The sequence below is a fragment of the Amblyomma mixtum genome, chromosome 2 (assembly GCF_055824585.1).
Source record: "Amblyomma mixtum isolate Tamu chromosome 2, ASM5582458v1, whole genome shotgun sequence".
NCBI lineage: Eukaryota > Metazoa > Arthropoda > Arachnida > Ixodida > Ixodidae > Amblyomma > Amblyomma mixtum.
The window spans coordinates 18,841,980-18,860,893 of NC_143013.1; positions in this window are offsets into that span (position 1 = coordinate 18,841,980).

Sequence of the window (18,914 nt, forward strand, 5' to 3'; positions counted from 1 at the left end):
ACACGCACCGAAAATATTTTTTTAGGTGCCACCAACTCAACATTGTAGTTTATTCCTTATCTGCTGATTAAGGTACGAACTGTTTCTTTTTTCCGGTTGTTGCCTTCGTACCAGTTTTTTCTGACAACACTTTATTCACATTCAGCGCTGTTATAGGCGATATGTCAGCGACTTACACGCCGCGGAACATTTATCTTTAACTTTTAGCGTGTAAAAACTTGTTAGAAAGCTCTCATTCAGCGTAACGCCAGTTTGCACTTTCTACAGATGCTTCCTCCGACATCGGCTCATATTCGAGCGCCGCGAGGTTCGGTTGAGGTATATAGTTGGCCACTGGTCGGGTTGCTCTTGCGTTAAATGGGTCGGCAGTTGCTTCACCGTAGCGACACATTAAATATTAATGAAATACAAGAGTTTGTGGCACAGTAAGACTGCCAGAAAAGTAAGACTGCCGCTGTCATCATTCATAGTCGAGTTCAGTATTCTGAACGAACTGCAAGAAAAGGTGCCCAGCTCTCTATTAACTTTCCGGTTCCCATGAGGGTAAACAATGTCCTGCAGTGATTACCCCCCCCCCCCCCCTCCTTCTTTCCCGCCGCCTTTGCCCTTATGAGGCGGGCGAGTAGGACGCGCCACTCCGTGTCGTGTTTTGAGCAACAGATCAGATGAAGGTGCAAATCACCCCAAACACCATAGGAGAAACACAGCGGAGACAATGTCAGTCCTGTCTTACGCACTCACGCCGAAATACGAGCAGAACCCGCAAGTATGCGGTATGTAAGATTGAATTCAGGCTTCTCCAGCCCTCGGTCGCGCAGGGCCGGTTCGGTGGATACCACGAAGATCTCAAACGACTTATCGCTGACTCTTTGAAGAAACACTTAAAATAAGTGGCACTCTTCTGGATGGCTCAGAAGTCAGGTCTTCGTGGGCAAGCCTGACAGCCGCCTTTTTTCCCAAGATGCCGGGATATATTCCAAGAAAATCATCGGAAACGTTTTGAAAATCCCCTGCCTCGAAGTCGCTGGAAGAAAAGCAGCGAGCTGACGCAGAACGCGACAATCTTTGTCGTATTCTTTTGTCACAAACTTTTAATCTAGGGAGTAATTCGCAGTATTATCAGCAATTGAAGTACATGTATTTCCCGCTCGCAGCCTGAGCATGCAACCAAAGGTGTCGATTCCTATCGTTACGTGGCCGAGAGTGTAACAACACGCAGCACAGTGGTCAAGTAAAACAGGTGCGATCCGGCTGGAGGGAAGTTTTCTGCACATGGATCAACAAAGATCGACCGGGCGAATAACACGCTGTTAAAAATAACATAATTGTCCATGTCATCAGAGCACGGCATGAGCACTGATCTCAGCAGTGTACCATGTGTGCTGGGTACTGGCAGACATGAATATCCGTTTTATGCGACATTTATTCAGAGCTTGGATGTAGTGTGCGTTCCGCAAAATTTCATTGTCTTATATTCTCGTCAACACTTCCCATATTCAGCTTTTTTTTTCCCCGGACAAAGAGCGGAATAGGAGACCGCGTCATTGGAATTGATGAATATCAATTAGGAACGCATCGACCATGCGACGATAATTAGGCGCCTGTTCAAAATGAGGAGACGCGCAGAGGGTGCCGTAATTTATTCAGCTCCCGGCGTATTCGCATTACAATGGGCACACCACGCAAACGTATGGCGTAGATACAGTATTCAAGATACAGCGAACGCACTAATTTAGAGCCCTTTCCTTTCTCGATGATGTAGTCGATAAATAATTATTTTGAACTCAGCCATCTATACAGCACAATCAATTTTATTTCTTTCGGAGCTTCTTGTATAACCTTCTTTACATCCACGCCAGCGTAATTACAGGTGTCCTTCGTGTCCTTCCGACGCTCTCACTTATTATGTAGCCCATGCAAGTGCTAACGAGATTCTAGGGAGGAAATATCGAGCAACAGATTTTTCCGGAATTCAGGGCAACACGCACCTATATAGATCGTTCGCACGAAAAGCGGTTGCGAAAGCACCCCTTCTCCCTCTCTAAAGCTGCTTCTCCGTACAGAACGAATTCACTTAACCGTGTTTACTCGAGAAATTTCTCGGATACCGTAGAGTAACAAAGTAGCGCATTATTGTTTTGTTTTGTTTCTTTCCCCCACTAGTACGCTTTCCATACCCAGGACTCGCCGGATCAGCGAATGCATTAACATGAGTCCTAAAATGGCCTTCACTGTAGCCGGGAAAAAAATTGTGTTTGGCGTCCACTTTATTTTATTTTAAAGTATGTTTCTATGCAGCTGTAAGTTCGGCAACAACATGTTCATTATCATCATCATCATTAGCCTGACTACACCCACTGCAGGGCAAAAGCCTCTCCCTTGTCTCTCCAATTAACCCTGTCCTTTGCCAGTTGCGGCCATTGTATCCCCGTAAACTTCTTAATCTCATCCGCCCAACTAACTTTCTGCCGTCCCCTGCTACGTTTGCCTTCTCTTGGAATCCACTGGGAATGTTCATTATAGTATGCAAAGAATGTCATTTGGATGAAATGCGCGAGCGTTTCCACGAATATATACTTCGCTTTGCGCAAGACGTCCTGTGCTGGCTTCAGAGCTTCAGCGCACCGTTCGAGGCGAGAGAGAACAGAAACTCGCGCAAGGAGTTGGCGAATTGCAGGGAATACTTAAAAACGTGGAGAGGAAGTAGGTATGTAAAAAAAAAAGTTACTTGTCCCAGGTCCGTGTCATTAGATTAACGCGATACAAGGGTTCTCCAAACACGCAGGTGATATTGACCATCAAGAGCAGTCGATCATGGTGCTTTAAGGATTGTGGACATTGCTCTTTCAGGAATGGGGAAAGCAGTGGGATAGGAGGCTTGGAGTTAGGCAGTATGGCGATTAAGTGGCGTGTGCGCAGGGCAGGGCATGTAATGGGAAGGCAAGATAACCGCTGGTCCTTAAGGGTGACGGAGTGGATTCGGAGAGAAGGCAAGCGTAGCAGGAGGCGGCAGAAAGTTAGGCGGGCGGATGAGGTTAAGTTTTTCCTGGGATACGGTGGCCGCAGCTTGCAAAGGACAGGGTTAATTGGAGAGACATGGGAGAGGTCTTTGCCCTGCAGTGGGTGTAGTCAGGCTGATGATGATGATGCAGGATGAATAACAGGCAGTGTGGAAGCATGTGCCTATTTTATATGTTACATTTTATTCTTCTTTATTATTGTGCGACAAAGGGTGCATAAGCCCTTTTTATCGTCGGTGTTGAACTAATTTTGTCACCTGTGTTCTCGGGTTGTTTCTTGCCTTCGTATTTTCTTTCACATATGGAAGTTAAATAAATGAATAAATAAATGCATCAGTACTCACTAAGAGACATCGTCCACGAGCAGCGTTCTCTAAAATTTATTATTCTCCAAATAGCGGCATGGCAGTTTTTTTTTCAATAAGACTGGGCGGCGGAAAAGCTCCACATCCAAGCTTATACGAGACTTTTCAGTGTCTAAGCTAGAAAGCCGAAATGAGTTCCCCCAAGAAATGAACGGGTTTCGTCAAAACAGGTCTGCGAACGACAATATCATCGCCCTCGTCTCATCAATTGAGGAGTACCTTCATGCTGTTTACATCCCGACAGCCGTTTTCCTAGACATCAAGGCCGCCTTTGACTCTGTCTTTCATCATGCAATTCTCGCATCCATTGGCAGTCTTCGCCTTGGAGGAAGGCTATACAAGTGGATTGGGCATTATTTAAAAGAACGGCAAATTTTTTTACCACTCCAAACGGTCCAACACGCTTTCACGCGGTGGAGAGGGGCGTACCACAGGGAGCGGTGCTCAGCCCTCTCCTGTTCAATATTGCCCTTATACACCTAAGAAGAAACCTTCCGCGAGGGGTCCGTATAACAATTTATGCTGATGATATCTGCATCTGGACCGCATCACGTTCGCGCTATATTACCCAGCAACGTCTTCATAGAGCGCTATTGCACATTTCGATGTACCTGGCTTCCAGAGGTCTCCGTCTATCGCCAGAAAAGAGTGTTGCAATGGTTTTTACAAGAAAAACGATGACCCGATATCCGCTGCTCCTAGGCGGACGATCGCTGCCATATGTACGATCTCAGCGATTCCTGGGTGTTGTGATCGTCTATAATCTGTCATGCTCACCTCAGATAAAAAAACTCCGCGAGAGGATTACTGCAGCATCGCAAGTGTTCAGGTTCATGGCGGGAACAAGGTGAGGTAGCAACTGCCGATCAATGCTTCTGCTTGAAAAAGCCTACGTTGAAGGAACCTTGCGCTACTGTCTACCAGTGCTTCAAAGATTATCTACATTAAGCAATAAGACTCTCAATGCCGCACAGAACAACTGCCTGCGAATATGTCTTGGCCTCCCAAAGGGTTCCTCTGCGTCAGGAACAGTAGCGGAGGCAGGATGTCTCCCACTAGAGGTAGTTGCCGCCCAGGAAACTATGCGTACCCATCTCCGCCATGTCCTGCAAGGGAAGAAGCACTTCCTACACCGTGTCCACCTAACTCACAGCAACTCTAGCTTTGGCCAGGCAGTACAGCTCCTGCCCCTTCCTACTATTAATCAGCCTCTGGCCTTTCCTCCATGGACACTCTCTCCTCTAAAGGTGAAGAAGTCTGTTCCAGGTGTGAATGCAAAGAGCCGCATGCCACAGGCAGCGCTTCTGCAAGCTACTCTCGCCTACTTAATCGAAGAATATACGCAGCACACCCATATTTTCACCGATGGTTCAACTACTAAAGAAACCTCTTCTTGTTGCCTTTATGTGCCCTCAACAGACCATGCCATTTCTTACCGGCTGCAGTGCAGGACATCCTCTACGACAGCTGAGCTTCACGGCATTAAGGAAGCTGTTTCTTACATCCTGCGCCGAACCGCCGGCCGTTGGGTTATCTTCACCGATTCAAAAGCATCTCTGCAGATCCTGGCCAACCTGCTGAATAAAACGAATCACCAGCCAGTTTCCCTGGACATCGGGTATATACATCATTTAGCTATTGCCGCAGGCCACTGCATAACATTTCAGTGGGTACCTGCTCACTCTGGCATTCTGGCTAATGAAAAAGCAGATGAAGCGGCCCGTAAGGGCCATCAACATCGGAGATACATTCGAACTTTTTTTACGAAATCTGATGCGTCCCAAATGGCTAAAAGTTTTGCTTACGAAGAAACGTATCGGCTTTGGAGTTTTCCGACACATCAGTACCAATTTCTTCACTCAATCGACCCACATCATAAATCTAGACTCTCACCCAGAATTCCTCGACAACTGGAAACACTTTATCACCGACTTCGTCTGAATGCTGCATATACAAACGGCTTGCGATACCGTTTTGGAAAAATGAACAGTCCGCATTGTGACAACTGTGCCTCAATAGAAACTGTGGAACATATCCTACTTGAGTGCCCTGCGTATGCTAACGAGCGTGCGTACTATGAACATTGCATGCAGAAGCTCTGCCCAGTGCCCCTAACAATGGACAAAGTTTTAGGTCCCTTACCCTGCTTCAGGCAACAGAGACTTGCAATGAACTTTCTTTTTACATATTTAAAAGACATTGGACATCTCGATAAGCTCTAAATTCACTTGCACGTTACCTTCATGCATTCTTCATGCAGTGAACTTCGTCAGCCCATTTGTCGGACTATGCACTCCATCATTCCATAGGTTACATCAATACTCGCCATTGCATCCTTAGTACCCATTTCATGGCCGCATTTTATCTTCGCTTTTTTTCGTTTACCTCTTCCACGCTGCTCTCCTTCTCTCTTTATCTCCCAAATTCCCCTCCCTACGCAGAGTAGCATGCCAGTGACTTTTAAACGCCGGCTAAATTCTCTGCATTTCATTAAAGAGTCTCTCTCTCTCTCTCTCAGTATCTAAGTCTGCAGAAACGAGCATACGTGCCCTGATGCTGTCCTGTGTGAATACGGGTAAGTACTGGGCATTTTCAACGCCATTGAGTTGAAGGGTCCGTTTACCAGAAAATCCTATGTCAGCGTCGACAGCGAAAAATTACGGGCATGGCTCTGGCAGGTTGTCCCTAGAGAGCAGCATAGGAGATAGGTGGGCCACCTGGGTGACGGGACCTTGGGGCGCCATCACAACCTCCCCAACGGATAGTGAGCGAACTGCCCACAGTGGCAGGTGGCGGTTAGATTAGTGATTGGTCGCCCCGGAAGAGCAACCTGGGTCTCACAAGGCCTACTGCTGGGAGCACCTGCCACCGCAGGGCAGTGGCGCATCGCTTAACCGCTGCACCCGCGCGCTCTCTCACCAGCCTGTTTTCTCCTCCCCGCCCAGTCAGGAACCCGATTTTAATCCGGTCCATACATTCAAAGATATTACAACATATTATCAAAATTGTCATCGCCTTTACCCTAGCCCATGTAAAGACCTGAAGAAGGCGGATTAGCGGCTCCTCCTCCGCCTTCCCACCAATACATTGCTGTGCCCGGCAGCGCTAAAACATTTTGACCCCTCCTTTAGCGGCAGCTGCCCACACTGCAGTGCAGTGTCTTCTGACACCTATCACATGGTGTGGGCCTGCCCCTCCAACCCCGCTATTCCCCCCATCCCCAACCCAACCCGGGAGGACTGGGAGGGCTGCCACGACTTACAGGCCCAACAAGCCTTAGTCGGGCGCGCCCGGGTGGCGGCCACCGCCCCTGGGGTCTCATACTAGGGACCTCCACCTAGTGTTTGTAAGGATCGGTCCCTTACGGGCTGATCCAAACATACCTCCTGTTCATTCTTAATAAATGTTTTCACCACCACCACCACCACCGCGGTGCCAGGGTTGGCATGGCGACTCCCAGGGATCTCTAAATGTGAAGTAGAGAATGACCTTCTCCATATATGAAAATTAACCCAGTACGCTATCGCATCATACCCTCAAGACGGAGCTTATAAGAGCACCCTCTGGTTTTTTTTTTGTTTTCGACCGGAACTCTCTGGTAACACGTGCGCCTACGGGTATTTCACAGACACTCATTCCTTTCGCGCAGTTAATCTGTATGCGGAATCAGCATGTTGCCCTTCGCGTAGCGCTCTTTTTTTTTTTTTTCACCCTTCATATCAGCCAGCAATCTTCATCTTAGCCAGGGAGCGGTGCATGTGGAGGATGCCAATGACCAACTGACTGTTTCTATATCTCTAGCATTTTGTCATTACGCTTTCTTCATGACTCGCCACAGCTAATCAAGTGCGTGACAAAGTTCAGAACAGTACCTACTTCAATGCTGTGCGGCGCTCGAAGTAAAGGAATTTAGATAAAGTCGATAGCCCCTTTCTTAATCACCATACCGTGACATAACCCTTTCGTTAGAGACCTTGTGGTGCTTTTCAAGGCATAGCATCCGTGAAGAAGTCGAGCATGTGGCCAATCCGTCTTTGCAATCGTAGAAAAACTGATGAGTATCGATTAGTGTCGGAAAGCGAACCCAATACCTTCAGCCTACGAGGCGGATTCTCTACAGCTACACCTTTAGTTGGGTGCATTTCTTGAAAATGTTTGTACTTCTACTTCTAGTTTAGATTTGACACATTTAAACTGCGAAGAGAAAGTTATCGTTCCTTTCTAAGTTTTGGCTGATGCACCATACTGACGATTTTCTTGATGCCGCTGATCATAAAAGTTACTGCTAAGATATATCTGAGACAATGTTGGCTGAAGCAAACAGTAATTTATTTATTTATTTATTTATTTATTTATTTATTTATTTATTTATTTATTTATTTATTTATTTATTTATTTATTTATTTATTTATTTATTTATTTATTTATTTATTTATTTATTTATTTATTTATTTATTTATTTATTTATTTATTTATTTATTTATTTATTTATTTATTTATTTATTTATTTATTTATTTATTTATTTATTTATTTATTTATTACAAAATATAGCGGACACTGAGTCCAGGCAGGATGGGCGAACAAGTCAATCAAGAGACAAAAAAACGCAACATTTCAAAAAAAAACAACACAATATAGAAAAAAATTGTTTAAAACTCATGGGGCAATGATTTCACTAGCTGATTCCAGTCTGTTATTGTGCGTGGAAAAAACGAAAACTTGTAAGTGTCTGTTCTAGCGAATATAGGGGTTAGAGAACTGGGATGGTGGTGACGAGTTTGTCTGGTTGGTGCCGGCGTTAAGTATGATGAGGGATCCAAAACAAGTTTGTTATGTAATAAAGAAATAAATTCTAACCTAAGCTTTCTTCGCCGATGTTCAAGTAATTCAATTTTATTAATCTCCATTAAAAAGGTTGATGAGTCAGACCTTGAATATTCATTAAAAATAAACCTGACAGCTCTTCTCTGTATTCTTTCCAGATTTTTTACGTTAGATTTAGTATACGGGTCCCACACTATGCATGCATATTCGAGTTTAGGCCTAAGATAGAAACAGACAAAAAAAAAACTCTGAGACAAAAACAGAGGCCAAACATGAAGTTTGCGTAAGTCCGCCGACTAGTGATACAAACTGCAACAAAGAGTCTGGTACGCAACAATGTGCCTTCAGAAAAGGCACCCTTGGAAAAATTGTTCTCTTGCACCAGATCCCCTCGTTTAGGCAGTGCTCCCCAGCTTGCTTGGCAGTCTGCACAAAGAAATTAAAATGTGTTTTTGTATTTATTTTTGTTTTATCCCTTTAGGTCGCAGTCCAAATCTGAAAGACGCCTATTTGCTTTCGCTGATAGAAACTGAGAAAGCGGTTTCGAAACCGAAAATCCTCTTCGAACGTCTGGCAGCCTCCTAGAGGGCATGGCTATACAAAAGGAGAATTGGTAATGGAAGCCTAGAGTGGAGGCAAGATGAATCGATTTCAAGCGTCCTTGAAAGGCGCTTGAATATGAAAAGGTTGAAAATAATGGCGCAGTGAACGGACCCTCCATGAGGAACACGAAATCACCAACTGTGCCATTTAGACTTGATAAAGCTGCGTTTTTCGCATAACCACAGTAAAAGCGCGGATATTAGAGGCATATTGCAACTAACACTCAGTACGCAGACGCTGAACGAAAAAAAAATTGTGCTAATGGAAAACAGTGTGTGGTGTCGAAAGCAGACTATTGTAGAAGGAAAGAAAACAAGCTTGTTGCCTTCGCGTTCTCGGCCGTACAAAGCGCAGAAAATAGGCACGCAAAAAAGAACAAAAATGAAAAACTAATTAGGTAATTAGAGCATTTAACAAGCAAAATTCGTTTCAGCTAAATGCTTTGGAGAGAATTGCGTCACTTGTCTCTTTTTCGTCAGCACTGTGTTACAAAGATAAAAGAGTGTCCGTCATTCGTGCCGTTGTGAGAATATCATGGTGAGGCGCAATTACAAGGACGCCGTAGAGAGCATAAATCTTTCTGCGAAGGCTTGCTGTTGAGTGCGAGTCGGATGCGTTCGCCTAACACTGCTTATCGGATCAGCATCGTTTATGCTGTAAGTAAGGTACTTTTTCATGCTTTATAGCGAACGCACCAAATACTATTTCGAGAAACAAAGAGTGGGGCAGCACGTCTTCCGCCATTTTTGTGCAGGCATAATTTGCTACCAGTAATGTTATGAATATCTTTTCGCAATCTCAAGCCCAATCTGTATTTTCAAAATATAAGTTGACTGCCCTATCATTCCTGGAACTTCGATACTGCTTCTTCCAGCAATTACGACACTTCGCACGAAACTTTTCACAGCCTTGCAAAACCTTTTCGCCGCTCTTCTGCGCCTAAAAACTAATAAATCGTTCTTCTTGTGGCCTGAATCTACTACTTAAGCCGAATAATATTTGGGTTGAAAGTAAAACTAAGATGGCTTCTGAAAAGTTTAAGAAGGGTTTAGGGTCGGATTTTGCTTTAGAACTCTTAGATTTGTGGACGCCTAGGCCTTGCTGTTGTTTTCTTTTGCATTTGTAGCAGTGAGTTCCGCTGTTGTTTTCGTTTACCATGAGTACTATATCTGCATCATATTAAATATGTATGTGTATGTTTGGGTGTCAAGAATATGTTCGCCTATGTGATGCTGCCGCTCTGCTTAAATAAGGGATTACGGACACGTCAAGCTGTCCAAGGACAGCTTTTTTGCTACAATCCCCCCATCTGTATTTCATGGCAAATAAAAAGATTTAACTTCTTATACAGCTTCTTCCATTCCTTCGGTGTTCTGACATAAGGGAGAGCGCAAAGAGCGCCGTTAGCGCCCTTCCATGAAGTGAAGGAGTGAGGGAGAGATGCCTGGACGCAGTATGGGCTGAGCCGCCGAGCCGCAGGCCTAGACTGGCGCGAGGCTGGGGAGGAAGTAGGGTGTGCGAGACGTGCGTGTGTTCTCTGCGTGTGCTCCTGTCCCCCCGACCCGCGTCGCGGAGCCGTGCTCGGGCCTAATCCGACGTCGACCTCCACGCACACCGCTATTGCACGCACGGCGAGGCGAGAAGAATAAAACATTGCAGGGAACGTGCTTCCCGTCCCCCAGCTTTGTCGAGGTAATCACCTCCCGGGCACTCGAACAATCATGCAAACGAAGCGGCTGCGGAGCCTGCCCGGGGCAAGTGTTTCTAGCATGGCTGCCCGCGAAGCCAGAGCTCTCATCAGCGTGAGCGGTTCACTCTTTCTCTCTCTCTCTCTCTCTCCCCGTTCTTTTTTGTCTCACTCTCGCTAGGAGATGAAAGACCCGAGTCCAGCAGAGGAATGACGGTGAGACTGCTCGGCACGCGAGAGCGATGCGTAGACTTTTCCTACTAGAAACATTAGCGACGCTGCGACGCAAGTATGTGCCACACAGTTGTTTTTTTGTTACAGACCGACTGCCTGTGAGCTCATAGCGCTCGGCTACTCTTCGCGTAGGATTTCAGGACCTCTTGCAGCTTTGTCTAGTGGAAAAAAACAGCTAATGTTTTCGTGACAGAGCGATGCCCGCTCTTGCGTCGGACACGCGCAGGAGTTTTAATGATACATCCGGACACTGGACTACAGATTAGTGCTAGTCTATCTTACTATTCTGTGGACCTGACTTGTGCAGTCAGGCTGGAACGAAACGTGTACACGCATATGCCAAATTTTGCTTTTATTTTTCAGCGAGATAGTAATTTACAACCGGTTTATGAATATGTACTTTGGTGGACCTATTACCAAGGAACATGCATATGGTTAGTTGTATACTGCAGCTGAAAATGCACAGATAGAGTATTTCGTTTTGTTGAGTCGTTGTTCTCGTTGTATTCCGGCTTGACTGCACGTAGCAAGTTACGAACAATTGATTACTTGTAAGAATTCACATTGTCTCCGGTTTTTATAATATATTGATTACATTTTGTCAGGTGCAGTGTTTCCGGTAATCCAATTCTTTTTTCAGTAATCGATTACTCAATTATTAGTAATGTATTATTTTTTTTTTTCCATCAGAAAACTTTTAATGGGTGGTATATGTTTGTTCTTTTTATTATTATGCATGTTCCCATCATCGCCGTTGTAAACCAATATGCCCCGGCTTATGTAATGCCTTCGGGCCTTTAAGGGATCAATAAATGAAATGAAATGAAATGAAATATGAAAACCTGACATCAATGGCAAACGCGGAATTTCCTTGCCTTAGGGTGAGAGCGGTCGAAAGGTGGAGAAGCTTCGCGCGCGAGGATGTCCTCTAATGCAGGACCGAACGGCCGGCATTTCACTAGCACCGTGTTCACATTTTTGCGATCCAGCTCGACTGCACAAATGATTCTCATATTTACTAAGCTTGGGTTTTGTCGCCACAAAGCGCAAACAAGAACGAAGGGCGAAGCTGTGAATTACTTCGAAGCGGTATGCAAGGCTTTTGTATGTTAAAGCAGTGTACATTCCTACTGCGCGTACATCCAGATACTCTTCAGTATTGCTGCTTATGTGTACACAAGGAAAAGGGGAAAAAAACGAAAGAAACGTGGAAAACAAACTGAAAATGAAATTACGAACGTACGTGCTGTAAAACACTATAGGTCTTGGAAGCCACACCACCTTATTCTCGTCCGTGTATGTTCGTTCTGTGCTAATAAAAGGTGGAAGAAAAATAGCGTAATATTAGACACTTCATCTGAAGTAACTGTAATCGTTTACACGTTCCATATAAGCTTTAAACAGGACGATAAAGCATCTCTCGAGGCAGAGGATGAGGCTGGCAGCAAAATATATCTAACTGGCTGTGTGCCGATGCAATACCTACAATCCTGGTAGATGGGGGCTACGCACTCGTTATGGCTGCTAAAATCGAAAGCATGTCCACATAATGGTCTCGCTATAAAAGGTCTGGTTTATGAAGGTTTAACCAACCAAAACGACTCAGGGTATGATGAATGCCGTAGTGAAGGGCTCCGGAAATTTCTACCACGGGATGTTCTTTAACGTGCGCTGACATCGCACGGTACACGGGCCTTATAGAATTTCGCCTCCATCGAAATTTGACCGCCGCGGCCGGGACTGAACCCGCGTCTTTCGGGTCAGCAGCTGAGCGACATAACAACTGAGCCACCGCGGTGGCGTGCAATAAAAGGTTACCGCAGGTAACGAGGAGCGGGAAAAGTTCCTGAAAGAGTGCGCTGCAATATGTATTCCTGCATATCTGCGAGAATTTCTGTTCTCTGTAAGAACGCAACCCATATGGCGGCATTCAGCATTCACGCAGTGCCGTGCGCATGCAGAATAAAAGACCAAAGTGTGCGGCGCTAAACTCTCCGTGGCATCTCCTCACGTAGCTCTCGACTAATGCAGCCAAAGGAACCAATCCTTGGTGCACGAGGCCCATTTGCATAGCGTTAGTGCAGACTTTACAAACCGCCTTGTACCCTCCGGCAACCATCCAGAATAAAAGTAATTGCTTCCGCCTTGCGGTAGAGCACGATGACTATGATGAAACACAGCCGCATGCTTCGCGGTCATTTTTTATTTTCTTTTTTTTTTATTTCGTCTTGCTTGTTTCAGGCAATCCCGCCACGTAGCGTAATAGTCTCGTATTTTATTTACTTTAGCTTTTTTATGATTTTCTATTCATCGCGATGTTCCTGCCTTCTGGGCTATCTTCTTAAAATCGTCGCTCAATCTTTCTCAGGCAACTAAGAGTGAATTCCAGACATCACCTTCAAATCACAGCCCAGACAATTTTCTGGAAAGCACTTTTTCTCGGAAAGCGGGAGTCTGCAGCTCTACTTACGGTAGGTGCAGTCAAATAGCGCATGTGCTTGATCATCGGCAGCGCTCCCGGAAACAGCCTGGCTGTGGGGCCATATTTTGCAATACCGGAAGCACGGCGGCGCGAAAATCCTCCAAAAGTAAGGAGGAGGAGGTAGAGCGTGAAACGCGTCTAGTTTAGCCTAATGACCATGGCAGTGGCAGCGGCGAAATGCGGCAAGCTTCCGTTTTTCATCAAGGCGAACTGCAAAAGAGGCATTTCTGGTGCCGCTCGGGTATCGAATTTCGACCAAACAATCTGATGGCTATCGAGGACAAAATGCACCACCTACCAAACTACGCTTTAAACCACGAATACGTCTAGATGGGAATAAAAGGGAAGAAAGTTGGCCTCTTGCGCACTCCTTTCTAAGGAAGGAAGTGCGCTAGACAGCTTACTCCTTTTTTAGTCCTTCTTTTACTTCTTTTACTCCTTTTTTTACCTTATTCCCATTTTACTCCCTTCTGTTTACAGTGTATGAGCGCATAAAATCAAGTATACTTATGTATGTAGAGTAATTGCACGTCTTCGGACATTAAATTCGGAAACTGGAGATCTTGGATTCTCTCGCATACTCTGAAGGGCTAAGTTTCGGACTCTAATAATTTTTTCCTAAAGCTTCTATTGCGCCGTTTTTCAAACTTCTATATTTTTTATTTTTTGGCATAACAAGATTCAGTGACGAGAGGAGATTCGATGCTCGTGCGGATGCATTTAGGAAGCATTAAGCGGCATACAAACGCGTTTCTATGACAGCGATACGTGGGCTGGTCAGTTAGCAAAGGATAAGGTAAATAAAGACATTAACCTAGTAATGACAGAGTAGTGAAAACAAAAATTAGTTTTCTTCACAATTGTTTGCAACATATCTATTGGTGTCTTTTATATTTAACTGCAGTGGAGATGCTACTTCGCTAGCAGCTCGGCTATAACAATTTAAACGAACCTTGAAGTAAACGATTAAGCAAACAAGGGAAGGGGATGAGGGGCTCGTTATAAATATGACAGAAGCCAACAGCCACAGAAACCAAGGGGCACAGGGGATTTTTTTTAAGTTATTTATTTTGTGGTGTTGATCACAAAATAATCTAAATTGATCAACACCACAAAATAAATAACTTAAAAAAAAATCCCCTGTGCCCCTTGGTTTCTGTGGCTGTTGGCTTGAAGTAAACGGCTGTATCAAAACGCCTGCGATTATTCGTCGTTTCCCTTAGCTTCTTGCCACTAAAGGGCGGCGAAAGTGCGTGCTTACATTGAGTTCTGAACTTTCGCTTCCCTGAATGTGTTAGACACGTGACGCTTGACTTTCCGACCAATTTTGCATATAGTTTCTAGGTAGGACAAAACAGTTATTGAGTTAGAAAAATAAGGTCTAACCTGCCGTAGACCATTCCGCGTAGCACACCCAACAAATACCAAAAAATTGTTTCTTACCAGAATGCAAACTATTTTGAACGGGGTTTTCGAAAAAAAATATGGTCAGCTTACTTTTATCGGCACCCCTACAATTAAAGCACAAACCAATGAGCCAAGCTACGCCTATACCCATATTTTTATCCACCAAGTGTTATTTAGCAATGAACGAAAGCTTGTTCTCAATTCCCTCCACAGGGAAACCGTTAAAGCAACAGTTCAGAATCCGTAGGAGTGCGGTGTATTCTAACCTTTTCATTTTTTTTTCATTTTTTCATTTTTTCATTTTATTTATTTCGGACAACAATACATGGTGTCCGCGGGGAGAGGCTAAAGGAGACTGTAGTGTCTCCTGACGAGGCCTAACACCCGCTTTACACGTCGGTGCAGGTGGTGCAGAGTGACATATCAGTGAGAACAGTGGTACATAAAACACAGTGGGACAGGAATTCAACATAAGCAATTACACAAACACTGATCAGGCAGAAAATAATACTCAAGAAGTCATCAACAATGAGCGATAGTAATTGGAGTAGAAAAGAAAATCACATTCGCGCAGAACAAGAAAGAACAGTACAGAACAGTAGGTGTAAAAATGAATGCAGCAGGTATGCATAACAAAATTTCACACAGGGGTGTTCAAAAGATTGCTCATTTTCTTCTTAAATTGGTGAATGGTGACACTCTCCTGGGCACAAGCAATTAGTGTTGGATATTTGTTGCATAAAACTGTTATTTGGTGATCCGTAGTCTGGGTTCCGTAATTAGTGCGAGGCCTAGAAGCAATCAAGGAAATTGTGCGCAAGTTATGTGGGATTTCTCTATTCAAATAAGAACGAGAAAATGAATCAAAGTCATGTTTTATTTTTTGGTAGAAACGAATATATAGTTAATTGAGAGAATGTGGGTCACTGCTTTGCTTTGAAATTCTTCCCTTAATTTCTTGCTACAAATAGGCACCGTCTTTGGCAAGAGTAACCAGGCTGCATGGTTTGTTTCTCAGACGCACAGTGGAGCCCTTATGCGGCCTCCCCCGGCGACAGTCCGTACCTCTGTAATGAAAGGAGAACCCTTGTACTGACCTTTGGATACCTTTTGACCTTTAGCCAAGCTGTAAGGGTTCCACTGCACGAGTGAGAAGCAAACCATGCAGCCTAGTTAGTAAAAGACGGTACATTTTAAGTCAACTTCATGCACGGGAAATATATACACAAGGATGCATGACTTCGTCTCGTTTGATCAGTGGCGGCATTTTAGCGAGACAATAAATGTTGGATGTTAGTGTGAAAGATATCATCTTCCACTCAATTTGCCTACTTTGGTGACAAAAAAGAATACTAACAAGTTGCAGTGTATAAACTAATCCATGCGCTGAAGGCAATCTGTGGCAGGTATTCCTTGAATCTTCTGCTCCTTCAATCCCCCCCCCCCCCCCCCCCCCCCCCATCTCCCCATCTGCCCGCGAAATGAAGGAGCGGCGGACAGAAGTCCATGCGCAGAGTTATGCGGTAAAATCTCTCTCCTCAGATTGCTGCGGAGAAAATTCACCCAGAAAACTGTGCGCACCAAAACGCTCTAATGCAGCTGTTAAAGTCGTTCATGACGTAATCATAGCAAAGATTAAAAAAGGGCAGCCAAAGAAGGCCCGGGAAGGTACAGGAACGTGATCGCATCACCATACTGCCTAAAAAGTCATTTAGTCATGATCAGCTATTTCGGGAGCTTTCCGGATTACTAACTCGACTGAACACATGCTATTCTGCTATTGCCTTTCCCAAGACAAAGAGCAGTGTGTAGCTCTTTTGTGCGCCCCAGGGTTCTCGTTGTGCTCAACGAGTCAGGAATGTGCCTCTCGTTCAGTTCCAGGCCCCACGTGTTGTGCACTTGTCCGCATCTCGGGCCCTTGCTCTTTCAAGAGATGGACTGCTTTCTCGGGATTCTCGCACAACGTTGTCAGAACTATGTCTGACGGTTCTTTTCAGTGCGTTGCCTCGTAAAAGCGCACGTGTAGCTGGAAATACTGCACCATTAGGCAAATTCTCTTCTATCTGTTCGATTCGCACGTGTCGTTGAGTTCTGCACTCGACGCGCGGAAAAGTTCAGGGGCAAAGGGTGCCGCGTGTTTTTACCCTTTAAGGCTATGAAAGAGGCTCAGCGCTTGCTGCTGCCTTGATCGGTTGGACATGCGCTCGGGGTATGTAGCCTACTTCAGCCGTCGTTTATTTTGAGCAATATTGCGCGTCTGAAGTGGAGAAAAAGACTTCACCTGTACTTCTAGTTTGAGCTGAAGAATGTAGAACAGTCGCCTTGTATTTCAAGACTGCGAATGTAACGCAATACAGGCCTTCGAAAAACACGATTATTGGGCACATTGATGGAAAGCGTACAGCATTTCATGGTTCCAACGCAAGCAGCAAAATAGAGAAAACAGATCAGAACGAGAAAGAGCTGTCATAAGAGTGTCTTGTTATGTACGCCGACCGACAAATGCATCTTTCTTGCTATTCGCGTTCCCCTCCTTCTACCAGACATTTTTCAAAGCGGAGGAGATCATTTATTTGCTGGAAACGCGGTGACCGGGAGTGCGTATAGAAATACCCACCGCACATTGCAAGGCAGCATGGGAACAAGATGAAAGCTAAGCACCGATTTCACAGGTACTGCAGAAAAACGCTGCCAAGTAAACAGTAAGGCTGGTTGGTCACCGTATCTCTGAACTATTCAGGTGGTTGGGATATCGTTGCTTCCAGAGAGAGCGCTGATGCACGCTGCAAGCTCGTAGGTAGTTGACGCGCTATTTGAAGCTTCTGCTGTAAATGGTTGTAATGATAAGGGTCACAAACGCCGAGACTAAAGGGTTGAGAATTGGGCGAGTTGGTACGAATTCATACTGCTGTGGCACCACGAGGACAGGGACGGAGACGGGGTGACGACAACACAAGTGTTCTTGTGTTGTCGTCACTCCGTCTCTGTCCCTGTCCTCGTGGTGCCACAGCAGTATGAAGCCGAGACTAAAAATTCTCCGGCTATTCTTTCACATCAGAAATATATTACTAAGAGAATTTTACCAGTTGAATACTGAACTGCGTTTGTTATATGACATGCTTCCTAGCGAATATATTTATCGCTGGACATTTTACGAAACTGATACGGGAGAAAAGTGGACTAATCATTTCGCTCACAATGCCGCGACGTCGAGTTAACGTAGATACCGCTTTAAGGTGAGGGAAAGGCATGCAAAAATATACACGGACGGCTTTAGACTAGAAAATACTACAATTAATTGTTTACTCATTCATAACTACTGATGAAAACATTTGAAGGAAGGTTAACGATATTCATTCAGTTACGATTCACGCGTACATAACCGTCGGCATCAACATGCTTATTTCGCAGCGCTCACGCATGCGTGTTATATCAACACCTGACTGTACACTTCCTCTTTCTCTTTCTTGTCTCGTTTGTTTCATCCATGTTTTCTTTTTCTGCAAATGAAGGGAGCGGAGGCCAGAGCCTGGTTAGTGACACTGTCTTTCCTTTCACTCCCTCATTTCTCTCTTCGTTGTTCTTTTGACGTCTCGAGAGAAAGGCTTAACGAGAGGAGACGTCATTGCTACTTCCATCGGTGGAAATGGGCTTGCACTCTGTACTGGACCGTAAAGTATAGTTAAAACTTGCAGTTCCAGTTGTTTTTCTTGGCGGGACATTTATCAGTTGTCGTGTCTACGCTAGCCACTTCTCTCGTTGGCTTAAATTTTTATCGTAATATTACTGATATTTGAAAAAGCTATGCCTTCTGTTTTTTTCTCGTACAACAGCGAAAATTCTAAAACATTTTGGCGCTGTTGGACGCGTGGAATTGTAAGAGGTGTTTTACTTTTCGAAAAGGGACGTTTCAGATCTGCTGTTGCTCATTCTTGCCACTGATTTTCGCCCTATTCGCACTTTGCCTCTGACTTCTGCCTCTTTTAGGTCATTTAACGGTTTATTGTTCAAGTTATACCGAAGACAAAATCTGCCTTAATTTTGAATACCGCTTGTATGAGTGGCCGAATGAATAGAAAGCCATAAAGCTATGAATTTCAGGGTGTACGCAGTAAAGCTTTTTTTCGACCGAACATGCGACTTCAAACAGCATAAAGATAATGAAACAATTTTGTCAGGCGGAGCAAATTATACTGGCATGCAGCACATTATATGTAATCCCGCTATAATCTGCTTAAAAACACTAAATAAAAGCCCATAGGTAAACTAATTTTGCTTCCGAGAAACACTA